We start from the raw sequence: 6,741 nt of genomic DNA, 5'->3' as shown, positions 1-6,741 counted from the left end.
GATTGGAAGAAAGGTTTAGGCATTCCAAAGTGACACAAGGATTTTTAATTGTGGAACTGGTTGGGAGAGATGTCATCAAAATATTGTTAGTGTTTGGAGCCATAAGAGCATTAAGTCATATACATTTTACACAGAAATAATGCCCTTCTGGCTCCAAACAGATAATTCAACAATTATCAATGTTGAAATAATCAAGATGGATACAACTCTAGAAATTACAATAGTGCCAAGAATTTGTAGATATTTGAACAAAGAGGACACCTCCCATTGAAACCTAGAGCTTTGCAAGATGAGTTGTAAGCATGTACATGTATGTCATTTTGTTTTATATTTTGCGCATCTTGACTTATAGATGTTGCCTAAGGGAGCTTAGATTGCCAGGCTCTGAGTTACGGCAATATCAAGTTCTTGCAATAGAAGTTTGATTTGAGAAAAAAATTGGCTAAAACTTGTTTTGGCTTAATGGCTCATCTGCATTAGATGTTATGATTTAACCATATCTCTTTTTTTTTGTCAAGTGAGCTTCACAATTCTTAAACAGTCCTAAACACATTTCACATTGACAAGAATTATTCAAAAAGAAGAAAATTATAGTATGCAGTGCAAAGAGGAAATTAATCAGTACTTGTTATGTAGCTTTGTTTTTGCAATTTATCATTTTTAAATGTTGCAAATGCGCAGTATTCTTTAATGATATGATGATTTTTATGTTTTGTGCAATACTTTTAATAAACTTGAATTCATTTTTTGTTTTTTTTTATTGACAGTAGGATAAGTATTTATTATTTAATGTTTAGGGTTTTAGAATAGTTTGCAAGTAATCAAGTATAAATTGTGGATGTAGGTGATTTAATATTAAGAACAACCGAGTCAAGTTCCAACTTATGTATTCATCTGGAAGTTATTTGCCAAATTAAATTATAATCATTCCAAATATGTCATTGTGTACAGGAGGTACTCATACCAATAACTGCAATTGATATGTCGTGATCTGGAATTTCACATGTTATAATGTTTTCTATTGATGAATGACAACATTACATAAGGAGACATCAACTTTCAATTATTGAATGCAGGATGAGTCAAATATATATCAATTTTCCATTATGAATGGGTTTTAGAAATTATTTGAATAAACTGTTAATAAAGACAACAATTATAGCAGTAACATTTACATAACTATTCATACTTATATTTCTAAGTGCTGCACTATTATCACCCCAGCATTAGCCATTCTTGTACGTAGTACACATACATTTATGTTGATAGTTAATAGGATTAAACCTTTTCTTTATGTTTAACCATTTTTTTAGTTATCATTTCTTTCCTTTTTTTGCTACATTATAACTTTAATCCAAGTTTCGCATGTAATTTATTTGTATTTTTTTGTCTTGTATAAATTTAGTGAGAGAAACAATTTTCTTTTATAAAAACCATACTTTTCCATTATTACATTCCATTGGATGCTTCATGTATTCATGTTGTGTTTCCCATTACTGTATAACATGCTCTGTTATCTGCATTGCAAATCTTCGGTACTATAGTCCAATACCAGAATGGTTCTAATTATTGAATTCAATGTCATAAAAAAGATCAATGAGTGTTGGTCGTAGGAGCAGTATTCTTAACTATCTGTATTATAGAGAAAAAGTACTAAATTTGTCATTTGTACTATAAACTGACTCTTTGTTTTCATGATCGAATATGCAAAGGTTAACCATACATCCTTGCTATTCAAGGTTTCTACTTCTTTTGTTTAACTTCAGTTTTAAAAGTGTATTATTCAGTGTATAATTCAGCATAACAAAAAAAAAGCATGCAGGACAACGTCTTGGCACTAGTTATATACTGACAAACTTTTGTGTCCAGGAGAGATTTCTAAAAATATCTGGAATCTATTTTTTTTTTTCTTCTTGCAGTAGAACTCGGTAGTTAGACAGTACCAGTACATATATATACATTTCATTTACTGGAGTCGCTTCTGAAATACGAAATGAATGTAATGATGTCTACTGACTGAAAGTTGCAGTTAAATGAACAGAAGTATAATCTTTTATTGCTCCTTGAAAAGAAGTCTAGTTTACAAAAGGGAACATAAACACCTCTATCAACAATGATGTCATTTATCTACCTTTCAGTTTCTTCTCTGAGCTCGGAGGTCGGTTGCAACAGTTCTCCACATATCTCTGTTCCCTCTGCCATTCTTGTATACTCTTTCAGTGTACTTCCACTCCAAGTTCTAATGTTCCCCTCTCGGTTACTTTCTGTTTCACGATCTGTATTTGACCATTAATGAATTAATGTGGTCATGTCATCGTTTTGTTGGAGTTATAAGCAGGCATTCAACCATGAAAACATGTCCACTTTAAGACATGAACATTTGTTTTGATATACTGGCATAGACTAATCAGTTTGGATTGAGATTATTACACTGTACAAAAGGAATACATTTCCCTATTCTTTATAATCTACCTTTAAGGAAAAGACCAATACCTATTCAGGCTGAAAGGTGCTGGAAGTTACTAACATATTTTGTCCACTGTGATGCTATTTCCACAGTCGTGTCCGCTCATTATATAGATATACTCGTAATGTACATAGTAGGATGAGAATAAAACTATTTATTTCAGGTGTACTAAATGAACATCTGTATTCTTTTGTGCTTTGTCTGTCTGAGCGTTTTACATGTATCTAACCTTTAAATTGGATCTCTCTATGAATATTGCATATAAGATGCCTCCACTTACAAGGAATAAGCATATTTCAGATTGTATTGTCCATAGCCTTCAACAGTTTGGTTTAATGTTAACCATCTATCGTCAAAACTTCAAATTTGGATCAAAGTCGAAGAGGAATAGATATTATGTTCCTTTTTGTTCTGCCCCCAATCATCTCATTCTCTGAACTTGCCTTTCTATCATTCACCCCACCACATGTGTGCCATTAACATATAAATTCCTAGTGGAAATGAAACTACAATGTGAGTCTAAAAAAAGTTTACACCTAGAAAAATTGCTAATTATTTAAAAAATCATTGATGAACTTTAAGTTGTTATATGTCTTATGAAAGAGTGTTTTATCCCAAATCATTTGGTATCATTTTTGTGTGGTATGTGTTCACGCTTGGATGAACAGAAGACATTGTTTGCGACAGTGCAGACATCGACTTGCGCCAAAGTTGCCTTTGTGATGTTTGAACAAAACAATTGGGATTTGGGTATTAATTCGGTCTTTGCAGATCCAAATAACATCCCTAACAAAATTAATCATGCCACACATATCAAATATCGAATATTCAATTTCAATGAACATTTGTGCGCGCGTGTGTGGGTGTGTGGGACTTTGCCCTTTGCAAAAAACATATGCCATGCATTTCATTTGATACATTCAATCCAGTCTCTCACTCTGCCAATCCCAACATAATACATACTGTAGGCATCACTTTGGCGCAAGTAGATTTTTGCACTGTCGCAAACAATGCCACCTGTTCACCCAAGCGTGAACACATACCACACAAAAATGGTACTAAATGATTTGGGATAAAAACTCTTTCATAAGATGTATAATAATTTATTGTTCATAGATGTTTTTAAAAATAATTAGCAATTTTCTAGGTGTAAACTTTTGTTTTGACTCACACGGTAAAGGCTATCAAGTTAATAAACCGGCCGACTAATATACAGTGCGTCCCAGAAAAACGAAACCGAGAAGTATCGATGTTCTATCATAACTTAATCACAACTATAATTAATGAATGATACATATTTGGAAAGCTTAGAGTCTCCTCTTTCATGTGATGCTACTCAGATAATGCATATTTCACGCATGAGTGATTAAAAGCAATTTGAAGGAAGGAAACCAAAAAGACATTTGGCGGGCGGTATCTGAATTTCGAAGAAAAATTCACATTTATAGAAAGTTGAGTTTCTGCCCTTTCATAATTATGACACCTCAATCAGGAAAAAATGAGCGAGGAATGACAAAGTTCTGTTTGCTTAAAGTAGTGCTTGCATTTCCATAATTGTATTAAACGAATTCGTTTTCACTAGCTGCCTGCCGTATCAATAAACGAAATTTAGAAAAGACTTAACTCCGTTTCGTTGACAATCAGCCGTAGACGAGGGTCTTCATGTATGGCTGATTGTCAACGAAACGGAGTTAAGTCTTTTGTCAAATCTGCTTTTTTGCTACGGCAGGCACCCAGTGAAAACGAATTCGTTTGTTAAAGTTATGAAAATGTAAGGGCTACTTTAAACAAACAGAACTTTGTTATTCCTGGCTCATTTTTCTTGATTGGGGTATCATATGAAAGAGCAGAAAATGAACTTTCTAGAAATATGAATTTTTCTTTGAAATTCAGATACCGCCCGCCAAATTACTTTTTGGTTTCCTTCCTTCAAATTGCTTTTAATCAATCATGCGTAAAATATATACATCACGTGAGTAGCATTAACTGAAAGAGGAGACTCTAAGCTTTCCAAATAAGTATCATTCATTAATTATGGTTGTGATTAAGTTATGATAAAACATCGATACTTCTCGGTTTCGTTTTTTCTGGGACGCACTGTATAACAATTTTATTCATACTTTTTAAACAAACTTGACAGCTTGAAAGCTTGCCCAATGATTGCCCGACATGGATTCCTAGTATTGTATAAATAACATGTCACTAGGTCCCCAGTAAAAACATCCATACATTTAATATTACCCCATTCACAGTGGTTTTGAAATTTGTAGCGGCGTTGTAGCGGAGCGGCGACACCGCCATAACACCGCTACAAATGCATTCACAGTAGAAAAGTTATCCCGCTGCAGCAGCGGGATAAATATCATGTACCCATTCACGCTGCAGCGGGTGATTTTTATTACCTCCGTAACAAACACGTGTATGCATGGCTCATGACCCGCGAGTGACCCCGATATGACCGGAAATACTTCAGCGCGGGGTTTTCGATTGCTTGAAATTGCGCGCGCTAGCTGTACTTTACACACTCTTCCTCATGTAGCTAGCTTTTTGTATCCTCGATCATATTACTTTTTAAAAAACTAGCATTTTTATTGCTTCCAGTCAGAATATTTTAATTTTTTGAAGTGTGAAATATTTTTATTTGGATAATTATAATATCTACATAATAATAAAATAAATTTGAATCCACTGGTTACTTTATTTCTATTTCACTTTATGTTCCCCATTGCTGGAGAAAAGAGGTCAGTGATAGGTAAGTAAACAAATCACACGTGTTTGTCGCGGTGTTATAGCGGAGAGCCTTCACACTGAGTAAACACCGCGACAGCAGCGGGACTGTCCCGCTGCTGTAGCTAGGCGTGCCTAGCGATAGTTTGTGTCGGCGTTATCGCTAGGCGGTGTTATCCCGCGATAGTTTATAACGGGTCCGAGCCTTCACACTGAAGACAACACCGCGACAGCAGCGGGACAGTCCCGCTGCTGTCGCGGTGTTTGAGGCCACTGTGAATGGGGTATTAGTTAGTAAACCGGTCTATTGTCAACCCGGCCTGAGTAGCCAGCTCAAATCCGTAGTTAAAGCCCCTCTAAAATGTTGGGAGCCCCACAAATTTGATGGCCAAAAATTCACTTAAGTTGTTTCATAATATAAAAATGGATGTCATTTAAAATACAAAATTCATGTTTACTGCGAGAACCTAAATTTTGTATTCTTTTATCAATATTCGACTTTAAACACATTATTTTGGGGGAAATCTTTCCAGAAGTGTATCTTAAATGACGTCCTCTTTCACATTATGATACAATTTAAATGAAAATTTGCCATCAAATTTTTGGCGAATTTGGGGCAAAGCAACAAGATATAATTATATTAAAAACCAAAAAAAATGATCAATCTAGAATCACCGATTGTAGACTATATTGGGTTTCGCAATAACGAGATCCTAGTGTAACAGAATTATGTGAGAGAGTGAAGCGACTGAGTTTTAGCAAAAGATCTCATTGTAAACCCATACAAAATTGTATTTCTGATGCAATTTACCTAACGTATTGGGAGCGCATATAATCCTTATTATCTTAATAATCTTGTCTTCCCTTTCTCCCCTTTCCTTTCTTTTTTTTTCTTCGTGTTTTGCACCTGTAGTTTTTTTGCGGATTTTGTTCATCTCATCTAAAGGTCGCCAGGGCACGTACCACCTCTGCCCCCCGCAGTCACTGCCGCCACTGTCTTTCATGCTTTTGGCAGTTTATAAGGGACAAAACCTACACAATCATATTGTGAGGTCATCGCGTGCATTCACTTCAACCTATAGGAAAAGCCCTCTCACACATTTACGCGCATTGACCTACGTAATAATGTATACTCATCACCAATGCGTTCGAGTAGAAACTTTTGACCAATCAGGCACGCGTTACTAAAATCCTACTCCAAAATCATACGTAACAATGAAATGCGCAAGTTTTGTGTTTACATTAGTAACGCATTACCTACAAGAGATTCATTCTTTATGAATTCCCCTTGCATTAAAGACGTTTGCTCTGCTCCTGTCTTTATATCTCAAAGAGAAATGGCTCGCCGATCTTCTCGTAAGCGACGATTTTTCGCCCGACTTCGAAAGAGAATGGGAAAGAGTATGAGGAGACTGTGTTGTCTCTTGTCAGGTAGGAATATTTTCCTAAAGCTCCCCCAATGGTCATATAACCTTATTAAACACATTTACATTTTAACAGTGTCTTAATGTAAATCAGATTGATTAATTCTGTAGTTACCAAACTCC

This window comes from Strongylocentrotus purpuratus, unplaced genomic scaffold, assembly GCF_000002235.5.
Source record: "Strongylocentrotus purpuratus isolate Spur 01 unplaced genomic scaffold, Spur_5.0 spur5_scaffold_14, whole genome shotgun sequence".
NCBI lineage: Eukaryota > Metazoa > Echinodermata > Echinoidea > Camarodonta > Strongylocentrotidae > Strongylocentrotus > Strongylocentrotus purpuratus.
The sequence above is the reverse complement of the archived record's forward strand: the minus strand, read 5'-3'. Positions refer to the sequence as shown.